Source organism: Chironomus tepperi, unplaced genomic scaffold, assembly GCF_022539635.2.
Source record: "Chironomus tepperi strain 1889 unplaced genomic scaffold, CSIRO-AGI_Ctep_v1 contig_73, whole genome shotgun sequence".
NCBI classification, from domain to species: Eukaryota; Metazoa; Arthropoda; class Insecta; order Diptera; family Chironomidae; genus Chironomus; species Chironomus tepperi.
In genome coordinates, this window is record NW_027226195.1 from 984,352 (window position 1) to 1,010,303 (window position 25,952).

The 25,952-nt window shown below is 32.6% G+C and overlaps 1 protein-coding gene across 17 annotated transcripts in view; it reads left to right on the plus strand.

Moving 5' to 3' along the window:
- Nucleotides 1-25,952, plus strand: part of shep (alan shepard) — a 178,624-nt gene that overhangs the window by 49,035 nt on the left and 103,637 nt on the right. The window contains exon 1 of one of the 17 annotated variants that reach the window (XM_070653881.1): nt 24,553-25,542. The exons of the other annotated variants lie outside the window; for them this stretch is intronic. The gene's annotated coding sequence lies outside the window, so the exon portion shown is untranslated. Of the gene's footprint in view, nt 1-24,552; nt 25,543-25,952 lie in introns of those variants that run through there. 17 annotated transcript variants of the gene reach the window in all.

Below are 25,952 nucleotides of genomic sequence, written 5' to 3' on the forward strand. Positions count from 1 at the left end.
TGCCTAAACGAATGCTTAATTGACTTTATAACCCAAATTTTTGCATGGTATCCTACCTTAACGGACAAAGAGTATGCTTTAATATTACAGAAAGACCATTCCGGTACCTAAAAGCGGTAACTATGTCTATTAGGGCTAATTCAAATAAAGAATACCTTTCTCAGCACTTAAGTTTCAACCAAGAACACCCTATCATGCAAAGAGGCTGTTTTAAGTACTTAAGTGTCCTTTCTTTACCATAAAAGTATGCTTTTTGTCTGCTAGGGACAGCCCTTGAAACAACCCTAAACTAAAATTTTTCGACAACTCCGAGGAATCATCCAAAAAGAGCAAACAGCTGAAATATGCAATTGCAACAATGAGGTGATGAAAAAACATTAAAAAAAGAGTTGAATAAAACAAATAAAACCGGCATTTATTGCAATTTTGTATGAGAATGACATTTAAGTGAATTTAATTTACACTTCTGAATAATATTGGAAGTCACGAGTTGGAAACTCAATTTTGTGTGAGGTTACTATGGCGCATTTTTAATATTGTGACTTTATAATTTTCAAAATGGACAGCTTAATTGGTTGGACGGATGAAATTGGCGTGTTTAAGGATATTATTTAGGGCTCCAATATTTCACGGTGCCCAAAAGACCAAATCCAGTGCTTGAAAAGTTGACTTCAGCCTACTCGACTGAATATAAAATTCAATTCAACTTCGAGCTCTGAACCAAAACTTAGTCTGTAAATATCGTCATGTCAGGTAGATGCAAAAGCCACAACAGACAATGATCATGCTCATATTGTACCAAGCCTTATTTCAACAACGATATTGGTTCAATTTCAGTCAATATATAGTTGAAATTTGAGACAATTTTGGCAGTCTATTCCAGTGGTGGCAACCTGTGTGCCACAGCAAAAGGGCAAAAGGTTGCTTACCACTGGTATATTCCTGTTTCTATTGTGTGTCATTTGAGCACATACTAATCCAGCTATGCAAAAAAAGGTCAAAAAATTAGTGCATTTTTGATAATATTCAACCTTATTCAAATCAACCAAAAAACAGAATCATGCTAAATCCACCACAAAATCCGTCCATTTAATCACAAAAATATCCGCTAAACGTTGACTAAAGAGTAGCACATTTCATGACACATTCATTTATGTACATTAAACGGAATAATTTAAGAGCATGTGACGTGTAAATGAATGATTCAGTACTGAAAAAAAGAAAATAATAAAAAAAAAATTAAAACATTTTTGCTTCTCGTGCAGCACAAAAATTTTTTTTATTTTATTCCTTATAACATTTGACCACTGCATGAGTGAATGTTGAGTGAAAAAGTCAATTTACATATATAGCTTACAGGCATTTTTTTTTATCCGAGATGGTGATATATGCCAGTCGCGTATAGACGCTAACGAAATAGTGGAGTTAAAAAAAAAGCCACACACCATGGACACATTGAGTGTCATGAAGATAAATGAGTCGCAAATTTTTTTTATAACCGTTTTGCTATCATTCACGGCTTCATCTCCTTCTATCGTTCCTACATTTTTACATGTTCACGGCTCTTTATATTTTGTCATTGAAACTAAGCTGGTACAAGTTGACTGGAATATTTGCTTTTAAGCACATTAATGTTGATGATGACAAAAAAAGAAGCGATTTTTTGTTGACATAGTGACGACTGTAAATATTTAAGAGCTTTAACATTTTTTTAACTATTTTTAGAAATTAAATTCCCCGTCTTTAATACGAACGGCACGTTTATGCTGCACATATTATAAGGAAATTTTCTAAGGATGCTTTTCATGCCACCCACAGTGAATCTCATTCTTTTTTTATAAGAAAATTATTTTTATGATGAACAGCAATGTTGTGTGCACTTTTTGTGCTGCTCACAAATTGACAATAATAAAACAGAGATATTTTTAGATTACGGATGTTTCTGAGCTTATTTTGTGCTCTACAAAATTATTGTAAACAACGTTGTATATTTTGAGGAATTTTTGGCATTTATAAAGAGATTGTGCTTGAATAATAAATTTGAACAAGGCAGCGAAAAAGGGTTTAAGTGTGTTTGAAATTAGGAAATGTTTCTGTTAATTTTTGCTTGAGTTGGAATTTATTAAGGCTTTCTTAGTTACAAAGGGATCATGAATTGTAAACAGAGATGTTGATGTAATTTAAGAGGGAATTTGAAGGCTTGAACGATATGAAGGAGATGAATTTTGGGTTAATACACTTTGCTGCACCTAGTTGGTGCGTGAAGCTGTACCAATTCCAATATAACCTAGTTTGTAGTAGGGTCCAAATCACTTCTAGATTCAAATTTCCTCTCCAAGCTTATCTGCTGTAACCATGTTCCTATGTTTAGTTTAAGATGCAACAAAAGGCTTTCCACCTGACTTTGTAGCTGGTCATTCCACCAAGTCTGTAGAAATTCTCTGTCCGCACGTTTAGCTGACATTCTTTCATAGCTTCTATGCCTCAACCAGCTTTTGAGGCTTCTGATTACGGATTCCAATCAAGGTCAATGCAACAAACTTGTGTTTCTGTCTCAGCAATGAGATTTCCTTTCCCGAGCTTGAATGTCTCAAAATAAGCATGCATTGTCACTTCTATTCCATAACCCTTTCACTTCTAATTGACTACTCATCCATAGATCATATTCATATTTCCAATAATGTAATTTTCAATCAAAAAATTCAATTTACTCTTCTTCTCTTATTCATGAAGATATCTTCTTATATTCATACTTTATTCCATCCTGTACAATACATAAACATCCACTGCTCACTCAGTCATTCGTTCATTTATTTTTTTTTCTTTCAACTTTTCAACACATTTGCGATGAGCATCTTCATGAAATCTGCTATTTTTTTCTTTTATTCTGGTTCATATCCAACAAAAGCTGGATGTATCATTTAAGTATGAAAATAGTAACATCAGCGCCAATAACATCAGGTGCAACCATGAGTGATCTCAAGATGGATTGCTATAACATGAACATTCCCAAGCACGTTTCTGTTTTTTTGTTGCCTGTGGATGAAGAAATTCTTATTTTTAGTCAAAGAATGAAGGAAGATGGAGCACAAAAAATGAATCAGCTCCATCTCAGTACTGATAAATTGATTTTGTATTAAAAAAAATAAATCGACAGAGAAAATTTTTTCATTGAAGCGAGAAATCAAATAAGAAACAGCAAGCATGAAAGCATGGAACGAAGATGGCACAGGGAATAGAAGGGAAATAAAGAAATATTTTGTTTTTGCCTTGACAAAAGTCACGATCGTAATATCTCTTATTGCATTGTTAGATGAAACATACATCCACAGTTCAAGACGAATTTTTTCTTTCTTTTTTTTCATTTCCGTTTCCTTAAGCAGCATCTATATGTGACTTAATTCAAGTTCTATGTCAACTTACTATCATCACTCACTCAGTCGGTTCCAATTTTTTTTATTATTCCTTGTTATTCTTCTTATTCTGGTATGTTTATAATCTTATGGATATACACAATTGTGTATGTCTCAAGATGGCATTCATAAGAAAAATTGTATCAAAGGGACTATGACGAGTTTGGAGGAAGATGCTTATTGATTTGTAGTGCTTTTGATAAAAAGTTTCAAAATTTATATCCGGGATTTATTAAATTTTTTTATATTATTGTAGATTCCTTTATGGATTACAAGAAATAGTAACTGTTGAATTTATTGATATCGACTTGTGGGATGTTGTTATGATCATAAATCCTTATAGATAAATTTCAGTGCTGCGATGAAACAAAAGTCATATGCTCTTGTTGGATGTAAAATCTACTATATTGTACTCTGACATGCAATCATTTTGAATTCTGCAGCTCTCAATAGCTAGATTCCGTGATATTACTAGTTATGGATGCTCGCTAGCATTACTCTCGGCTTGCTCAGCTCTTCGAGAGCACGTTCTATGTTGGCTAGGTGTAGTGATGCTTTAGGTTTATAAAAAATACAATAGAACTTATTCACATTTAAGCCTTTTGACTTTTAACTTAGAATAAATACCGCAAAAAACTGTAAAATCCTAAATTCTACATCAAAATTGAGGTAGAGATCAGTATTGTAAAATTTGGGATTTTTTACAATTTTTTTTTGATTCAAAAATCGTAAATATTACAATTGCTGCAATTTTACAACCAAATTTGTTTTGTTTCCTACAAAACCATACAAATTATCAAGAATTTGTACGTTTTTTGCCTTTAACAGGCACCTGTTTTGCAACTCTGTAAATTACAACAATGTCTGACCCTAAACTTCAAGTTGTTCCGAGTGCCACATTAAGTTAGTGTCGTGTCTATATGATGCTAGCTCAAGTCCAAAACCGTCTCTACACTGACCTGATGTTGATTCAAGACTAGCATTTTCCACTTAACAGCGGCATAGCAATGCCCCTACGATTGTTTTGAGCTGCAAAAGCCTGTTTTTAACTAGTTCTGAAGTTGCATGAATTTCAGTTTTCCAAATTCGACTACTTCATTCTACTAAAAGGACAAACTGTCCCTATTCCATTCGAATCACTTGACAAAAATCATGCTCAAAATGAAGGGCACAAAAAAAAAGTTGAGGAATTCTTTCTCGCTCATAAGAACGTACTGAGACGTGATGAAATTTTAATAAAAGTGAACGAAAAAAAGCAAAAAAGAACTGAAGATTTCATCTCTATTTCTCGCATGAGACGTATGACAATTTTCATTCGTTTTTCGAATGCTGAGAAGTTTATTTGACTGTCGAAATACATCTAAATCATTATGGCATTTTAAAATAAACGAAATGTGTGCATGAATAAACATTTTCTAATATCGAACAGTCTGCTTTTTTCAACTGAAAATTCAAATATCGAAATATCGAGTGTTAGACACAATTAGATCAATCAAATATGTATGACATACAAGTCCCGCATTATAACTGTTAGTAATTGCTTGTTGAAATATGCAAAAAAAATACTTCGTTGTCGTCTTCTTCTTGTTTATTCGCTTTAATGATTTATCAAAATGAATTGCATTTTCTCATGCATTCGTATGTGTTTGTCTATACTGCTATTGAGCTCCATAAATTATGCAAATATCATGACATCATTCGAATGAACAAATTGACACATTATCGGGTCTTGTGGTTTTCTTTTAGTTTTTTTTTTAAATGGTTTACTAGTCCAGGTACTCGTTGAATTTGGGATGGGATTTGTGATTTGGATTAGGGGGAATTGGAAGTGCTTTGAATTAGATTAGTCCATTTTACAATGAATTGTACTAGAAAACAGTCAGAATTGTACAGAATTTAGCTCAAAATCAACTCGTTTTGATGTAAATCAAGTTGATTCAATTCAATTTGATTCCACCAAGCCAACATCAAATCAAGTTGACTTGATAGAGTCAATTTCAAGTCAATTTGACTTGATCGAGCTAATTTCAACTCAATTCGACTTGATTGAGTTAATTTCAAGTCAATTTGATTTGATAGAGTCAACTTCAAGTCTTGTTGAATGGTCAGGTCAATTTCAAGACAATTTGACTACTTGATCGAATCAATTCCAAGTCAATTTGACTTGATCGAGTCAACTTCAAGTCAACTTCACTTGAGCGAGCAAACTTTAAGTCAATTGGACTAGATCGAATCAACTTCAAGTCAATTTGATTTGATCGAGTCAACTTCAATTCGAATTGACTTGATTGAGTCATTTTCAAGTCATTTTGACTTGATCAAGTAATTTTCAAGTCAATTTGACCTGATCGAAATTTACTTGATTGAGTCAACATCAAGTCAATTTGACTTGATCGATCTCCAAGTCAATCAGACTTGCTCGAGTCATCTTAAAATTCATCTGTAATTTGGTTCCAAACTACGGTTGCCCTATGTCTGCTTTTTACATTCTTGTCACCCGAGAACTTGAACGAACCTTCAACAGTCTCAAAAAAATTCAATTATCATCCTCTCAATTCACTCCAGTATAGACAAAATCTCAAAATTATACCCAGCATTCATTGTCGTCACCTTTCAGGTATCTCTCCATTCTTTTACTTTATTCCATTATTTCAATTCAACCTTTTTTTCTTCCTTCACTTCATTCTTTTCACTTCTTCTTTCTTATTATACTTTTTTTTTTTGCTTAAAGAGCTACGTGACATTTATTATGCAACGAATCTTATCAATTCACACAGACTGTAATTTGAAATTAATTCACACGACATAAAATGACTTCTTTTCGCTCTCATTTCTTCTTCTTTTTCATTTCTCATTCTATCTCTATTAACATGCATTTCATGCTGTATAATGTGATATAAATATGTGTATAAAATTGAAAGAAATAATGTTATTTATGTGTAGTCTCTTTGAGGTTTAAATGGTAACATAAAAAAAAAATATTTAGATCGACGTGTGACTGCATCTTAATTACGAGTTGACATGCTCATTAGTGATCATCATGAAAATGGATTTAGACGAATAAAGAACTAATGATTGTCGGTGAAGTTTTTCATATTTTTTATAAATTTCATAAAGAATCATCAAAGGATATCCGAAATGAACAGCTTAGAAAAATAACAAAAAAAAATTGAATTAAAATAAAAAGGAAGGAAAGAATAATTCACAGTCACATAAATTCACGCCTGTGTTAATATACTTATGCTTCTGTTTTTGATATGAAACATGTCTTTTGGGATTTGCGTCGTCTTGTTGACCTACTGAGTAGTAAGTTGGCATTTTAGGTTGTTGAGAATTCTTGTTGTTAGTTGGTCGGACTTGAGTCGACCGAGTTGAAAATTGTAAGACAGTAGTCGGCTTGAAGTTGCTCAAAACTGTAGAATTCTGATAAATGACCCTGAGTGACATAGGCTGCCACATTGAATATGTCATGAGTCGAATGCCGTGTTTCAGTCGTGGCTTACCACCAAGGTGTGCCGCGATAAAAAAAAGGTTGCACATCACTGACTCTAGGCCCGAATCTGTATTTTGACTTATAATAAGCTCATACAACCTTAATACAATTCCAGCAACACCAACCTTAATCCAAATACATACATTCTTCATCCACAGAAAACTCATATCATTCCACTATCTCTAGTCGTCTATTTCCTAATCTAATCAAATAAATATCACAAAATCGTCCAATAATACCCTCAAGCTAATCTCCCCTCTCACCCAAGTCTCATGACTTTCTTACTCGACACATTTTTTTTCTCCACTTCTTCTGGGATAATGTGCGTTAAGCATAACAATGAAAAATCTAGATATGCATGTAGCTATATAAATAGTACAATATGAATGTATGTATTTATGTATGTGAGAAGGAGGATAAAAAAAAAATAATTATCGTGTGACAGAAACTAATTAAAAAGCGATGATTATGCGAAACATGTTTGTGGATGAATGTGCAAAAATACTAACTAAAGAGCAATGAGAAAATTCACAAACGATGTTGGCCCAAGGTTCTTGTAGATACATATTCAGTATACTTTTTTGTTGTTGTTCCTTCTCTTTTCCATTTTCATTAAATTAATTTCATATTTTTTTTGTGCCGTTTGTTTCGTGAGATGATTACTGAAATAATAATAATAAAATATTAAGCATAAGCTTATTGTGCACTGCACGAAAATCGTATCGTAATGTGAATAAATATGGATACAATTTTTCGTACTGGCATTTAGATTTGTATCAAGTTACAGCTAAAAAACTTCACTTTTTATCTATTGGCATAAATCACATTTGCATTCGATAATGCCTTTCTTGGGAATATGCTTAACTAATTAGCACGAGTTTATCTTATAAAAAAATATTGGAAATTGAATAAAATTAATAAAAAATTGAATGAATTTTGATATTCGATGCATCGAGTTTCTGGAAAGATTCTAAATGTCACAGATTATTAATGCAAATATCTGGAAAAGGTTGTGGATATTATTTTGTATATTTGTGGATTAACAGCTTGAAATGGTCAATTTGTTATCGAAAATGAGTCAAATACTGCAAAAAAAATTAAGTTAAAACAGAAAAAATTTACATAAAGTTCCTCTCCGTTGGGGCTTGCTGATTTATAAGAAGTTAAGATGGATTTAGTTTCTTAGGTCAAGCAGTTTAGTAAAGGAAACTGAGAATTAGATGCTTACTTACTTATTGAAACCATGCATTACAATCAGTATGCACCAGTATACACTCCGACTTGAAGCCTAGGTTATTACAAAAGATCTTCCATTTGCTGCTGTTGGAACTATGCTCCGATGTGGAGCCTAGGTTTCTACAAAACACCTTAAATCTGACTATTTTTGTAGGCATCATCACAGAGCTTGCACGTCAATTCTCTGTTTTGACATCTTAGTGATATTACCGCATTCCTGTTGTACACCATGTTGCTTAGAATTAGAGAATTTTAGATGTAAGAACTAGTCATGAATGATATAATTAAAATTGAATATCAAGAGTTTTATGGAACGGACCAGAATACATTGTAACTTACCATAGAATCAGTACGGGAGCTGACATGAATACTGGTTGTAACATTTGAATAGACTTAATTAATTATTGGACACATAACTGCATATAGAATATTGTAAGCAGAAGTTCGTTGAACATATAAATAGTTAAATGCCTTACTGGTTAAATAGAAAAGGCTCTTGGCTTAAATTTGACATGGTAGTTCGATGATCATCGGTTCGAATCCAGTCATTGTCAAATTTGTTATTTTTTCATAAGTTTAGATACTTCGGCTGCTTAATATATGAGAGTAAGCTTTTATTTGGGAACTCAGGGTTGTTGCTCGTTGTTGTTTCTTGGCTGGCCGCACGAGAGCCCATTGCCGCCAGGGCCCGTTTACGGAGCTCTGCAAAACGTTAGATTAAAGAACGGGTCAGAAAGTTGAAGTGTAACGAGAAACAAAGGAACAAATTCTTCAATATTTTGAAAATCAGCTTTAAATTATTTAAAAAGAATATTTATCACATTCTTTAATTAACGCCTGCTTCATCATACTGTAAACCTTCCTAGAAAATTTGCTCAATGAACCATCTCAGGCACTCGTCTAAATATAGCTGTGATTTTATTTGAAAAGTTGATGAAATTAATGTTCCTGAATTAAAAACGGTCTTCTAGAAAGCTCCGTTCATTTTTGATCCTAAACTATAAACGGAATTGAGTACCGTTTGAGTTTCAATACCAATCCCGGTAGTATAAAACTTAAAACTAGAGCCATAAATCTCATTTGCCATCATAAGAATTTAAAATAGTAATCCAGAGTCTAAACGATCATGCCAGACAAGAAAATCAAGTATCCTAACGGCTAGGCTTCTTTACCGAGCAACTCCTTTGCAATAAATAACAAAATATCACCAAGTTAATAGCCTCTTAACGAATCAAACCAATTAGTCAACTATTTGCAACAGTCAATGCCATAAACAAACAAGTAACTCCATCCCAATCACAAAATAAAATATCCAATTTGACGAAAAATGACATCATTGATTAATCAAAAAATTTCTTCACGTAAAGTTATCGCTTAATTAGTCAATTAATTTTCTCTCTTTGTTGATTATGGCAATTAATTTTTCATCGTCTCTTTTTTTTGATTTTTTTCCCTCCACCTTCTGTATTTTGATGCTTAATTTTCTACGAACGTAATCAATTTTTTTTTATTGCGTTAAATGCGAGCAGCAGTAATGAAATTTGTATCATCTGTAGCAAGAAAAAATTTATATAAAATATACTTAATAATAATCACAAGACATTCATGAAGATGAGCAAAAGAAATGGAAGGAAAAATAAAAAAAAAAGTTAATTAAATTTCATTTCATCATGAAAGCTAATCAACAATTTTTGTTGAAAACAATTTTAATTAACCTGGATTAAGAGTCATCATCTCCGTTTCAATTCAGAGCAAAAAAGTCCCTTTTTCTTCTACTTATGTGCACACTCACTCATATAAGTAAAAGTTTGATAATATTTTGATCATCTACTAAAGCTGTTATGCCAACCGTCCCTCCCCCCACACTTCACTTCAACTTTGATTTATGATGAAGCGAAAACCTCTCAGAAAAAAAAAATTCTTATTTAACGCGTATAAAATGCCTTTTTTTTACGGCGGGGGTTTGTTTTTACTAAATAAATGCATTAATGTCTTCGTTTTGGTTGGCTGATTAAGGTGGAATTAAAATGAATTTTTTTTTTATGTGCTTGAGGACGGTTGGTCATATTTATGTGCTTGACTGTCAAGGACTGAGTAATGCCAACGAGCGTAATATTTTTAAATCATCAGATCTACCTACATGATGGATTATATTTAGGCAATGCCTACAGTTATGAAGGATTTATTATAAAATATTGGTGGACTGTTTCTTGGTATTGGTCTTAATTAGGAGGTGGATGAGATGTTTCTTTGAAGTATGGATGGAAATTTGAGGCAATTCGAGAATTTTCGATTTTGAACAGAATTTTCTAGTCTATACTTTGAAGTTTTGTAGTCATTGAGTCTTGTAGAGACAATACTGCACTTGCTATTGGTAATTGGCTATTGATAGTCTGTGATAAAGCCAGCTTTAGGGTTTATCCAATGAAATTATCTAAGAAGACAGCCATATTAGAACTTACTAGAGTTTAGGTTACAACAAATGGCATTTTATCGTCAATAAGTCAGGTTTTCCTTTGAACAGCAGTTTTCATAGTTCTAGCGACGTTCATTGCCGAACCTAATTGGTTAATCGATCAATAGTCAGAGCCCAGGCAGGCATGAATCTATCTTGATATAGAATTCGACTTTCTTGATATAGAATTCGTGATCTAGGGTCAAAATTCTCAGTTGTACCTTATACAGATTCAATTCTCATGCTCTATTTACATTACCACGTCATACCCCCTCTGTCACATCTCCAATTCCACTTTTGATCTCATCACAATAAATCACCATGCCTTGATTACACCAAACATCATTTTTCTTGCGAAAAACGTCCAAATTCCATATAATTTTCAACAAACCCGACAATAAACTCTAATAATATCCTCATTAAGTGCCTTTACAACTTACTTTTCAACATGTTCTGTATCATCTGTGTTGTATATGTGACGACATTGAGTGGAAGCAGTAATTTCATCAAAATTCATTAGTTTCTCTCGTCACATTCATTTATAAATCGTAAGGATAAGGAATGAAAGAGAGCCAACGATGTTAATTAAGGATAAACTTTTTTTCATAGGCAAAAAAATCAAAATCTTAGCTTGTAATCTGTAGTATGTGCCCTTTTCACACTGCTTATGCTGTTTTTTTTATTAGCACACATACCAAAATATATTAATTTATGTTTGCTGATAGCACAAAATTACGCTCCCTGATTATGATACTTGCTTTTCATGACGGCTCTTTTCATTATTTTTTTCCTTATTTCGTTCCGTTTGCGTAACGCTTTGAACATAAATAATGGCATGTATGACTAGCAGAAATAAATTTTCCAGAATTTTTTTGAAGTAATAAAATAAAAAAAATAATTTTTGTGTGTGTTTATGTTTTGCTGCTTTCAGGGATAACTGTGGGTATCTTGATGGAGGGGTGTCTTCATAAGTTCAAGGGGGACTTTGGGGGTCTCAACCCTCCTTTATTTGGACAAAAATCTTTAATTTGATAAGGTTTCGAAGAAAAAGTGTCCAAAATCTTCCAGAATTTTCAATAAAATTCAGATCCCGTATCTTTCCAGATTCTCAGGGACAATGCTAAGAATGGGGGGTTGGTGACGAACCCCCTTTAATTTCTGTAGCTAATTAAAGGTTGTTTTGAAATCGAAGCTTTAATAATTTTCCTCCCACGCCTAATAATTATCAATCAGAAGCGTATTCAGGTAGGGATGAGGGGTTTGACACCCTTTAGGAGGTGAAGAGGGGTTTTCCTCCTCACTTCAAACAATTCCCAACTACTTCCCTGATTTCAAGCATAATTTTGTTCCTGTAACTTCTTCTTTATTTGAGCACAAAATTGAACTCGCACTTCTTCATAAAATATGTAATAAATTTGGTGTTGTTGTTGTTGTATGCTGATGATCAGAGCTCGAAGTCGAGTCGAGTCGACTCGAGTCGACGAGAAAAAAACGATCCGACTTCGAGTCGACTCAAGTCGAGTTCATTTTTTTTAATCGACTTCGAGTCGACTCGAGTCGAGTGTTTTTTTTCAAGTCGACTCGAAGTCGACTCCGAGTCGACTTCAATTCTCCAAGAAAAATAATTTTTTCTTAATCAAACTCATTTCTGATTGCGCTTGTGAAGCATATATTTATGAACAAAAATATTACTAAATCAACTTTTTTCAAGTTTATTTATTCTTTTTTGATATTTTCATGCAAGAAACTTTCAAAAAATAAATAACTAATAGTCATCAATTGATTATCTTCTTTAATTTTAAAACATTATAATAAAAATAACAAATAATAAATAAATTAAGAGATTTATACACTTTTTGTAAATTTTTTTCTGTAAAAAGCTGGAGAAATTCCTATTTCATTTAATTTTTGTAAGTAAATTACATAAAACATCAAAAAAGAACTAAAAATTTGAAAAAAAGTAGATTTTGCAATATTTTTATATGTAAATATATACTTCACAAGCGCAATCAGCAATGAGTTTCATTGAGAAAATATAATTTTTCTTGGCAATTTGAAGTCGACTCGGAGTCGACTTCGAGTCGACTTGAAAAAAAAACACTCGACTCGAGTCGACTTGAGTCGGCTCAAAAAAAATCGTGTCGACTCGAGTCGACTTGAAGTCGAGTGTTTTTGAGTCGAGTCGAGTCGACTCGAGTCGACTTCAACCATATCGACTTCGAGCTCTGCTGATGATGATAATGATGAAGGAATCTAAAGTCGATAATGGCATGCAAAAAGTCTACAATTTACCTGTATGATAAGGCCAATTATCGATAATTCAAAAGCTATTCGCCCCCTTTTTTTGTATTCCATACACGTTTCATCCACACTTGATAACTGATATGTACATTTTACAATGTTACATATATGAAAAAATAATAAGTACGAATTTTTTCCAACCAAGATATTTTATATCGGTGAGGGTTGTTGTATGCTTCTTGAATTTATTTAAGGTTATAGAGTCTTCAACGCAGAGGGGTGAAGAAAACTTTTGATAGGTTAGAATTTTTTAAAGATTTTTGTCGAGACTTTGCAAAAGTTTTTTTGAAGTTTTGCTGTAAATTTTCATAGAATCAGAAGTTTCTGGGTGTTTATTGTTGATTTTCTGAGCAGAATTAAGCCTTATGAGCAGCGTTGCACTGATTTGGTGTTAGCTATTCACTGAATCAGACGTTACAACAACTTGACTATGATTTGGTGTTAGTTCTTTACTAAATCAGACTTTACTAACTACTTGACTGTATAGTTTGGTGTATATGTGCAATTAGTAGTATATTTTATCATGACTAATGATGATGTATGATCAAGAATTAAATTTGCATACCTAAGTTTCGAATAAATTAAGACTCGCCTCTTGTTTCGAATGTTTTACGGATATGACATGACACTCTCATTCATAAGGTAGCTTTGTGGGTCTCGTTCAGAGTTGTGAAGGCTGATGTCGGCGGCCGAAAATTTCAAAAGTCGGGATCGGGATTGAAAATTCCAATTATTAAGGTAAAATTTACATTTTAAATGTCAATTTTTAAAAATTCATTAGAAAAATTTTAATTTTTTTTTTTAAATTTTCATTGAATTTTTTAATATTTTCGCAATTTTAAAGCTTAAATATGTTAGTTTATCGATTTTCACTGTTAAACTGTACAAAAACTGGGATTTCGAGAAAGCATAGTTATTGATACACGAAATGTTCCTGACCTTTTTGCCTAATTCAATGTTACCCAGAGCTCTAAGCTTGTCTCAATCTTGTGCAAAATATCACTAGGACGACAATAGAGCTCATGGAAGGGAATTGTTGGACAGAGACAACATTGCATTTGTATTGTAAATTGGCAAGCGAAAGGATCAGTTTCAGGTGACATCTGAGGGAGGCTATGGATCACAATTGATCTTTATGGCCAGCAAACTAAGTAAGTTGTGCAATAAACATCAAATGCTGAGATTCGAACCTTCAACATTCATGTTACAATATCATATTTGAATCAAGCTCATTGTCGATTACTTTACAGAGGCAATTATGTAGTTCAGAGATACATATTATGACTATAAGCAAGGTATCATTGTTGGACAGTAATATAGAATGGCTCTATTGGGTATTCTGGTGATCGTATACAATTGAAGCTCATAGCCTTATATTGTAAGCAATACATAGTTTCAAACCTTAAACGCAATCAATTTTAACATCTTAAATCAAACAAAATTTTCATCATCTTTCTTCCAAGAAATTTAATTAGCAAATTTGCACAATAAAACCCAAAACGCTCTACATTCATCAGCAAAACTAGTACACATTCTTGTCATACATTTTCGGAAGAAGGATGGAATATATTGTACATGTGTAGGCATGTTCCCCATCCAGATTTTACAGTAAACTTTGTATTAGATGTTGTATGTTATTTATATGGAAATGATGACTAAAAATGATACCTTTTTGTGCAAAAAAAAAGAACGTTCCTACATATGTGTACGTCTAAACAAGATGAGCCACTTGACTTGAGGAAATTACAAGTGTATTTCATGAATAATAATAAATATTTTCATCTTCTGGTTTTGTCACATTGTCGTTCGCTGTCTCTGTCTATATTCTACTTGTATTGCCTTCTCACTCGACGATGTTTTAACTTTTTTTTTGTTCATTTCATTTCTAAATACAAAAAAACACGTTTAGGAATGTTGCTTAACGGCATTTCTGCATTCTTACCTTTTTTCGCTTTTGTGTATATTTATATTTATATTTTTTTTGTATTTAAAATCGCATTCTATCGGTGTCGTCTGAAATGATCATGTTTACATGACTTTAATTGGCTTTTCTCTTTCGATGAAAATTGAAATAAACAATATAAGAATAAATAATATTGCAAATTTATTGACACTTTTTATGTGAATTGAGATATTTAGCATGATTATTTGCTGAGATTGAGTGACATTTTGGGAGTCTGATGATAATTGGTTGGAAAAGTAAATAAAGTGTCTGGAGATTGAATAGTTTTGTGGCAATATCTTGGGCAATAAAGATTGATGAATGCAATTATAATTCAATCTTATTTTAATCACTAAATCAGGTGTGTCAGGTGACTATTTCAAGCAACACAATCCAGTCACTATCCCAAAAAACACATCGTTTTTGCTAGGGCACCATTACGTCGCCTTATGAATGTCTTTTTAACGGTAAGGCGTGAATTTGCCATGATGGCACCATGAAAGCGGGTATCGATCCTTTTCTCCAGCAAAAAATGCAGCTCGCCGTATTATGTCACTCGGGTGATGTGCTGTAATGACAAAAAGTCGTGATGGTTCCCTTATAGCTACGTTTTGGCTAATTTTAGCCTATTTCCACTGTAAAATATGAATTTCGACACATTGTGCTGTTGGGGTATATTTTTGTAGGCTTAAATAAGTTTGAATATAATAAGTTGGTCAATAGAGTTAGTATTGCATTTGGTATCGGTAATTGACAGACGGAACCCAGTAATAGAGCCAGTCTTAGAAGACGTCTAAGGGAAGGCATGGATGACAATTGACCTGTACGATCAGCGATGATAGAAGAAGTAATAACTGATTGAATTTGAACTAAATTAGTCTGAGACAAAGCTTTTGAAGTGTAGAATCTAAAATTTATTGAGTACAGACAATATAATGGAAACAGACGTTCAGACAGTTCAGGTTAATGTGGGTGTTAAAGTGTCCAGATTCTCATATTCACCTTAAATGGAAACTTCTGAAATTTTTTGCAATTCTGATTAATATTACACCAGCAAAATGAAAATTTGAGTAGAAACAAGAGTCAATCCAGCCGGTTCCTAGATTTCGGATTTATAAACCGACTTTTGCTATAATCTTGTAAAGCTATTTGTCTATAATCATGTGCAAATATTAATTGATGATAATGATAAATTCCTAGGGTTTTGAATAGCAGAACTGATTTGTATGAAATATTGATATTCAATACCAATTTGGAATTAATATAAGTCGTATGACAACAATAAAGCTTACAAAGTCTTATTGACTAAGGTTATTTAAATGTAGATCAAATATCTCAGAATATTCCATCATAGGTAAATCACCCGACATCACTAAAGCGCCTTTTTAAGCAATCACAATTAAAGTCTCATTCATATTTTAATTCTCATCTTTATGGCATGATGTGTTATTGGCTTTTGATCAGTTCTTTTGCGGGAGAACTACTGAAGACTTCTTATTCGCAGTTAACAAAAATGTATAAAACAAAAAGATTTAAACAATCCCGAGGACAATGGCTTTTTTTTTGTCGTCGTCTCCATCCATTTGTCAACTAACTAAAAATGGCAAGTTCATAAATTCATATTGTTCATTTATTCATATACAGCAGAAATATTTATATTGCTAACTAAAAAAGTCCTATTTTTCATTTTTTTTATTTTATTTCATTTCAATTTCAAAATAACAAAGAAATATTCAAATGACTTCTCAACATTCCACACAATGTGGATGACAGTCGAAAAAAAAAATCCAATTTCTATTCATAAGGAAAGGAAAGAAAAGAGCATGAAAATCCATTACGAGACATTTTTTTATACTCTTCTCATTCCTATTGTACATTCTTTCTCAGTTATTGCAGCTACAAAAAAAAACTATGTTTGCAAGTCCATTTCTTTTTAGCTGGCAGTTATTTGCTGTTATGTCACGCACTTAGTTGAAGACGGAAGAAGAAGAGAAATGAGCAGCAGGCAAAAAGTAAAATGAAATGAAATTTGTGTCAGCTCAAGAATTTTTACTGTGCATTTATGTATTTTTCTGTGAGATAAGTGCTGGTTTGGATGATCGTTTTAGGGTTTGTGGAGAGAGGGTTGAGTAGTTGAATAATGATGGTTATGCTTATAACCTAACTGATGATGCTGATGCTTGTAACCAGAAGTGTAGTTAGAAGTTTTAAGAATTCAATTGAAAATTTGAGAATTATTATTGAAAAATCCTTACAATTTGAAGAGTACAATCCAAATAGAGACAATTGAAAGGGTGTGGATAAGTAGCTTATTAGACTCCAGACCACCCTGCTTCTGAATTCGCGTATATGCTCAATGTTAACAATTAAGCGTTTAAGATTGGATATTTTAAGATTATTTGTGTTGATTTAACAGAAAAAGTATAATTCCGAGCAACAGATATCTCGAGCTAGATTCGAACCCTCTTTCTACAATTTTTGAACTTATGCTTCTATCACTGAGCTATCGAGGGTTATTCAAGTATATGGTAAAGGGTCATATATAAAGTACTCCAAATGATATAATGTTGATATTTAGATTTCGACAAATTCGAGACCAATTCTAGACTTCCCGGGTAGATTCGGTCTCGGATTCGGCTTTGGAAACCCTTCCTAGATAAGCCATTACATGGATCCCCATCCAATAACTTGGCCTTTGCCGAATGACTCTAAGTAAAGCTTGTAATGATAAATTCAAGCTGATTAGCAACTCAGAGTTGGTTGTTCTGAGTGAATGTCGATAATTATGGTTTAATCATAGAAAACACTCGAATGAGAATTTTGATAGAACATTTTGAAAACAAGATAGCAGCCTCATATCCATTTTTGTTGCGTCTCTTGTTGTAGAGTTGCATTGTCAATGCTTAAGTGAGCTAAGTATATAACTATCATGTTAAACTCTCAGCACATACATGTATCCTCAGTTTTGGAACCCCAGACCCTTCCTCAGCCTCAAACACATGTATCTCCCAGACCCAATGCCTTCCTGACACCCAAAAAAAAAACATCACATCACATAGTAAATATTTCCATTTTATTTCCATCTTTTTTTCATTTTGTTCTAACCAAAACAACCGTCTTCAATTGTTGTGCTGCTGTTTTTATTCGCTTATTATTTCCTTTCGTTTTTTTTGCTTCCTTTCCTTATCTTTTCACAATATTTACTTAAACCCACAAAAAAAACCCCTCAACGATAGCTTTTTAAGGCAAGCAAAATAAGTTTACCGCTCATTATTTTGTTGAAAAAACATTTTTGCTTTATACTTTCATTCCACGATGCTTTAATTACTGCCATAGGTCATTAAAGATAATTAAGAAGTCAGGTCTATATTCACTTGCGTTATTAAGTCGATAGAAATAAAATCATGTTTAATGGCTAAAGCTCATGGCCGTAAATTAATTGGCAAACTGAATTGTTTATGAAATTTGTTGATAGGCAGCACTTCTTGATAGAGAATACCTTACAGTTGCCACTTTTATTTCCTCATACCCATTAAGCTTTCATTCCTTTTTTTTTTGTTATTCGCATAACTTGCTGCCTTTCGATTTAAACAAGCGATACAAATGTGAACAGCACAACACAACAAAAAAAAGGTGAATTACGGCGAAATATCGATTTTTCCTATTTTATTTTTTCAACACAACAAGATTTTCTCGTTAAATACAAATAAAAAAAAATAACATAAAGCCTGTCAATAGCAATAAGCGAGAATATTTGTCGAATGAACTAAGTATACATATAGTAGGAGTGGAGAAAATTGGAAAATAGATGATTGGAATGAGCGAAAGATAATTGAAAAGTTGAAGTCTATTTGGTCCAAGAAAATGAAAAATGAAAAAAACATGAAGGCTCAGGAAATGTGGGTTTGAATGTGATGTGATTGTGGCGCTTATGGCTTATTATGGTTTTTGGGTTTATTATCAAGTCTACACAAATAGAATAACTCAGTTTATCGATCCTAATTCCGGCAATATTTCGACGTGACTTTAGCTTGATGTCGGGTTTGGTTTGGATCCGGTATAATCCATGACTTATAATCCAGAGTCACGTCGGTTTGGGAACGGATTTTAGATCAATATTCCGCTTTGTGTTATTTGGGTTATTTTTGAATGAAATAGGCTGCGATAGGTCGGCCATTCGTCTAGTTATAAACTTGACATTCTAAGAAAAACTCCACAAAGTATATGGCTTTATTAATCTAAAAGGTTAAATCCAGGCTCAGGTCTTTTCGACTCAGTCTGTTTACTCTGAACTGAGGTCGGATATCACCTTGGGCCTTATGTTATATTCGACTTGACTTTGGTCTTTGGCTGGATTTCATCAAATATACAGTAGAGTTTTAGTAGTAGAGTAAAATCGGCCTGAGGCAGAACTACATCGAATCTAGAGTAATATGGGAGTCAAGTTGGGTCAAGATCGGGTTTTTGTCCATTAATACAAAGTATATTATTAGATTATTAGAGATATCAGACTCCTAGACTGAACATCCGCTTAAAGCTCTTCAATAAGATTTAACCCACTAAATAATCATCCTGTACCAATATACACATACCTGAGTATTCCAATCAGACAGACAAAATAATCAGCCCACAACACAATCATCGCTTCCAAGAATTAACCGCATTAAAAATAAGAGAAAAAAATAAATAAATAAATAAGATGAAGAATGAAAAGAAAAAAACTCAAATCGATGCTCGATCAACTGTAATAAGAACATTATTAGATTCAATGAAGAGAGTAAGAGAATAAAAATATATACCAAATACTTGTTCTGCATTGTTTGTGCGATAATGAGCTTTTCACATTCTTTTATGAAAACCTTAATTTGATTTTATGATTCTTATTTCTTTTTTTTGTGTATTATGAAATAAAAGTCAAGGAAGCATGAATGAAAGTAAAAACAAACTTTTTTTTTTGAAGATTATTTAAATGCTTGACTTGACGCTTTGCATAAATTTCTCGAAAAAAAAAGAAACAACATTTTAACAAGTTCTGATGAAATTTATTTTCATCACTAAAATTGTTGCCTGTTGGAAGTAACATTTTTCGGTTATTTTATAAATATTTAATAAGCTTAAGTGACAGCACTCCACGAGGTAGCAATTTAGGCGTGAAAATTCGTGGAAAATAAAAAAAAAATCAAATTGAATTTAGAGTGCTGCAAAGAAATTATTTTTCTGCAAAAATGGAATATTTCAATCATGTAATTGGATGTGAATTTGAATAAATTATTGCTGAGTCTACCTTTTAAAATGATGAATTTTACAGTGAAATTGATTTTTTTTTAAAATATATATTGAAGTTGATTAGAATTGAAAACTCTTTCGTCGTATGAAAATTTAATGGATTTAAATAACATTTTTGCTGAGATTTTCTTTGGATTTAGAAAATTTAAATGTCAGTTTTGAGGAATTTTCAATGATTTTTCTGAGCAAGGTGGGGTAAATTTCAATTTTCGTCATCTAAATGTGAACAAAAACGACCAAAACAGCCTTACTTACTTCGTTTGTTATACATATCAATTGTGATCCATGATGGCATCCTTAAGATGGAGCCTAAAGCTGGATGTGGTAATTACCGATACCAAGTACAATTATGTCTTTATCAACAGCCTATTTGCGGAGGTTCTACGGCCTGTAAAACAACCATTTCCAGAGGTTTATCTTGAAAAACGATATACGACATAGTGGCACATAGATAATCAGAGTGCCTTCCGACAAGCATTTAGAACAGTCCGCTTCGTGTCGACTAAAGCCATATCTCAGTGTCATTATTCTCTATCGTTACTATTTGACAGATCAGAACATAATCTGAGGTATCGAGCCATATGAAGGCCATTTTGCCAGAGTGAGAGTATGGAGTCTGTAGCTTTGAGTGTTTAGGCAAGAGACCGGATATAAGAAGAATATTTTACCAGTATGTGGATTTAATCCTTATCAAAATCTGATCTATTAATCCAAAATTCTCAGGATTCTCAAATTCAGGTGCCTCTATGGTCTCGATTCATAGAAAAATCCGAATTCTTAATTTAGAGTTAGCTAGAATCCGATGAGAAGGAGCTCCCATTAAAGTCCGGATTCCTAGACTCCAGGACACAATGTGAAGGCGCCTCTATTGAAGTCCGGATTCATAGAGTGAAAGACCCAATGTAGAATGCGCCTTCAATAAAGTTCGGAATTCAAGAGTCCTGGACTTCTACTTTTGGACATCCGACAGTTCTGCCTCAATCATTACATTAAGTTTTGTCGATATAATAAGCATTCACTCAATTCTCATGACATTAAACTACTTCAACTTCAAATTACATCTAGAAGATTCTCCCTGAGATTCTCAACAAGCATCATTCCCCCTTGTCAATGCCTAAAGCTTAATCCCTCACCTAATCTACTCTTCCAACCTTCATCATGACAAATTTTTCTTAGAATTTTTCACACCTGCTCATAAAAGTAACATAAATAATTACACAGCCATGATTCTTTGAGGATTAATAACAAATCATCATCATCATATACTAAATATTTTCTTCCTATCACTAGCTCACAGCAATGTGAGAATTGTCTAATGATAAGAACATCAATCAGTGACAATTTATTATTATTTTTTCATCCTCTGTACGTAAGATCTGGTCCGAATCTACTAAATGATTTACAGATTACTTTTTTCTACTTTTCTTATCATCATAACACTTACAAATGTGTGGGAATTTGTATTCATATGTCTTATCTGGTAAGGCTGTGTTCAATTAGTAACTAAAGATCTTGTGTAAACACCTAAGATTATTACATAAATACTCTGTTATGGGATACGGTTGTTGCTAATTTTTTTATTTTATTGTTTTTGTTTCTTACTTGGTGGTCGTGTTGAGCTATAAAAAATAGAGATTTGGATATAACCGGTGTTGTTGGGTTTTGTTGACCTTTTAATGTGGTTTGAAAGGTATTTGGTGTGAAGAAGTTGGGAATTCATGTTCTCAGGGTGGTGTAAGGCTTGATTCGAGCTAGATTTGGCAAAATTTCATACTATACTAGAGTCAGGCTGGTCAATATGGGCTAGCTTTGTTCTCTCTTATGACAGCACACCTGGCACACCTTGGACAAATTGGTCTTGGCACATATGGTGAGAAAACCAAGACTGAAGCCGCGCAAAGAACCGCAATACTCAATTTGGACAACACTAGATTCTAGACTCTATTTCCCAACTTCCTCTCATCATATGTCTTTCCGGACACAAAAAATTCTAGAAAGATTTCTAAAATAATCTTCTTCTTTTTTTCTTGGTTTTTTTGGTTGATAAATTAAAATTAATTTGTTAAAAAGAATTTTTTTGGTTCAACCAGTTGAGACACATAAATCATTTAAATGGAATAGATACTGACAGTCAACTCAATCTTGTTGTTTTGTGTATATATGTATGCATGGAATTCTAGAGTTATAAATCATAAATTGGTGTCAATTTTTTGTATAAAAGGCTAAGACTCTAGTTTGTTTTGTTTCTGGACAATGTTCTATTTGGAGGGTTCAGGGGTGTGTGCGGTCTAGGAGTGTATTTAGTCCAGGGGTGTATTAAGAGAGGGTATTGGGGGTCAAGCCTTCTGTATTTCCAATGAAATTTCATTTGTTAATTTTCAATTAAATTGCTTGGGTTTTTGTTCATCTTTTACTGAATATGTAACGCTCTATGGAGTGAGGGAGGAGGATAGAGTTGCAAAATCACATGATCCCTAGGGTTTTTCGAGAAAAAATCCAAAAAACCCAAAAATTTCTTTCTACTTCCCTGATTCAGTCTGATTCATAGTCCCATTGCCAAAATACAAATCAAAATTGAATCAATATTATTAAAATTAATTGGACATTTATCCAAAAATCCTTGAAATCTGTGCACCTAGCAACAAGATAGATTCACAGTAAATTGTATCCATAAACTTCATCACTAACCAACCATTTTGAATTCATTAAATTTCTTCATACTTTTATTCACACTAGTCTACAGTGATTATTCAATAGAACCGAAATTTCATGGATTTAACAATTTATTGCAGTTTAAAATACAGTTTAATGTACTTTACCGTATATTTTTTGTGAATGAATAAAATTTGAATTATTTTCATTTACGTTCATTAACCACTCGAAAAAAATTCTTCGACATTCTAACAGAAATTCTCCAAAAAATGCTCATTCAAAATTGTTTTACTAATTGAGATATTTTCTCAAACAATTGACCGCAACCAGAGCATTCTCTATACGCTTCTTCATTTTTATCAATTAATTAAGTGAACTATAGAAGTTTAACGAGCCAATAACTTTTAATGAGAGAATAATTTAACAAATTAACAGAAAAAAAAACCCGAAAATGAAATACAAATGTACTTGATAATATCAAAGAATGAAGTAAAAGAGAAAGAATTTGTTAGGTAACGCAAAAGATCAGAGTTTTGACTTAAAGGGCGTATTTAGGAAAGTTAGAACTCAGTTGTCATTAATAGGGTTCTGAGCGAAATTCTGTTGAAGTGCCTAGCTCACTCAAACAGCACAACATGTTTGCTAGAGCACCGCTACGACACCGTATAAACAGTAAGACCCGAAGTTGCCCTGATGGTACCATGGCGGTGGACTTTGATCAAATTTATAGGCAAAAAATGCAGTTCGCTGGATTGTGCAGCTCGGGTTGACTGTTAAACTCTTTGAATTCTCAAGAACATCCAAAATTCCTAAGATAATGTCTGATTTTTGGTCAAAAAGTGCCATAAGGACAGCAGGCAATTAAGCGCTTAGACGGGTGCAAGTCCGACTCCATGCCAGAGCCACGTTACCGTAGAGATACCACATTTGGCCATGTGCCTTTCTCAAATTATAATTTTTTAAACTCTAAAGAATCTCTACCTTCATTATCTACCCAAAAATACCCCACAATCAGTAATTAACCTCCCAATAGCTGATGTGAGAATTCATAAATTATTGAAATTAATGAACAAAAATTCCACAAAAAAAATCTGAGCGTGTCTGCATTTAATGTATCCATTCGATTCATTCTGCATTGCATTCTATTCAATTTAGATTCTTCGAATTATTGCAATTTATGCTGGTATATAATCTGTCGAAACAGAAAAAGCAGGCAACAAAAGTGTCAAGCGTGTGTGCATGATAATGCATCATTAACATTGATGTTATTAATGAACAACTTAAAAATTCATTTTCTAATTGCTGATTTCATTTGTCACAGATAATTTAATCTGCTGGCTGATTGCTGGACAATTATTGATATTAAAAAATATTTTTGACCAGCATGAATTACATCAGATTATGGAAAGGAAGTAAATTTTTTTGAAATATCCGAATCTTTTTGATTTTTTATTTCCAATTCCTCTACAGATTGATTTTTTTCCTTGTGTATTCTCTCACACACAGTGCTGTATGTTTGTGTGTTTTTATGCATTTTTATGCTTGCTGCTTCGTGGCAGTGAAAAATTTCTCTCTCTCTGAGTAATCATGAGCGAGAGAAATGCCGGCATTGTCTCTACACAGCACACGAAAAAAAAAAAATGAGAAGAGAACTGACAGCATTTTTACTCTCTCGAAAAAATTCTCCCCACGACCGAGATGAGTACGAAAAATAAAAGAAAAAAAAAATTTCCAAAGCTATTATTCAATGAAAAATTCAACGTCAGTTGAAAATACTTACGGTTTGATATCGGAGCAAAATTATTTTCAGTCTCGTAAGCAAAATTTTGTCTAAACCCAATTTCATTCATTTTATTGTCAATAGACAAAAATAAAAATTCTATTTTACATTCCGTTTTTTTCGGCCAAACCAGTTGAAAGTAAAATTTTTTTAAGCAAAAAAAAAGAATTTCGGATGTGAATTAAAATAAAAGTTCAGTAGCAAAAAAAATATATAAAAATAATTTTTTTGAGAAGAAGAAAAAAAAAGAATAAAAAAATCTGTGAAAAAAGCAAGAAAAAAATTAATCGTGTATTGCAAATTGTTCCGTCATCATTCGACAAATACGAATTTACAAAATTATAGCAAAAAAAAAGAATTCAAAAAAACAAAAAAAAGCTTCAAATTAATAAATAAAAAAATAGTCGTGAATTTAAATTAAATTAAAAAAAAATTAAAGGAATGTTGAAAAATTCCATTGTGAATTAAATGAAAAAATATCTATTAAATTGATACTGTGGAAATAAAAAGTATATATATTTTCGCTAGCTCGAGACTACGTGAGTGTGGTAGTGTCTTGAAATAAAATTGTGTGTGCTGCATGAAAAAAGAAGAAAAATAAAAAAAAAAAAATATTAAATAAGAGAAGAAAAAATAAAGTTCTTTTTGGTGAATGAAAACCTATACAGTATAGTCGTCATAAATAAATAAAATATAAGCAAATTTAATTAATTAATAGAACAGCCAACAGCATACACACTTCAAGTTTTTTAAACAAATATTCGACAATTGTGCTCAAAGATTTGCGGATTAAACAATTAGAAGTTTGTTGAGATTTAAAAATTAAGGAACGGGCCTTAGAAACAATAAAAATCCAAACTTCCAACACAAAACGCAAATTCAAGTGATTTTATCATTCGTGGCTCATTGAAAGCTCAAGTGCAATAAGTCAAAAGGATTCAAAGTTTGACTTCAAGCAATTCCACACAAAAAAAGCTCATTTAGGTAAAAAAAAATCTTTTTTTTATGGCATTTCGTACCTTTAATGAATGAATGTGTACTTTTCTCGCATCATCGGTCGTGTAGCCTATACATGTGAACGAAATGTGCTCGAATAGAATTGTTGGAAACAGAAAAAAAACAATCATGCATGTCTGACCTTTTACTTGGCGAATTGCGGGCCAGAAAATTATTTTTAATGAGCGCTTATTAAAGTAATTCATGTTTTTTAAACTGCTGTTGCTGATTTTTTTTAACTTCTTCTTTATGGAATTTTTTTTCTGTGTTGGCTACCTTTTTTATGAGTTTTTTTTCGTATGCTGATACGCGGCATGTTCCTCATGCTTTTGTTATAATAATTTGAACTATCGGAAGTTGAAAGTTGCTATTAAATAAATTGGATTGTGTGGATGTGG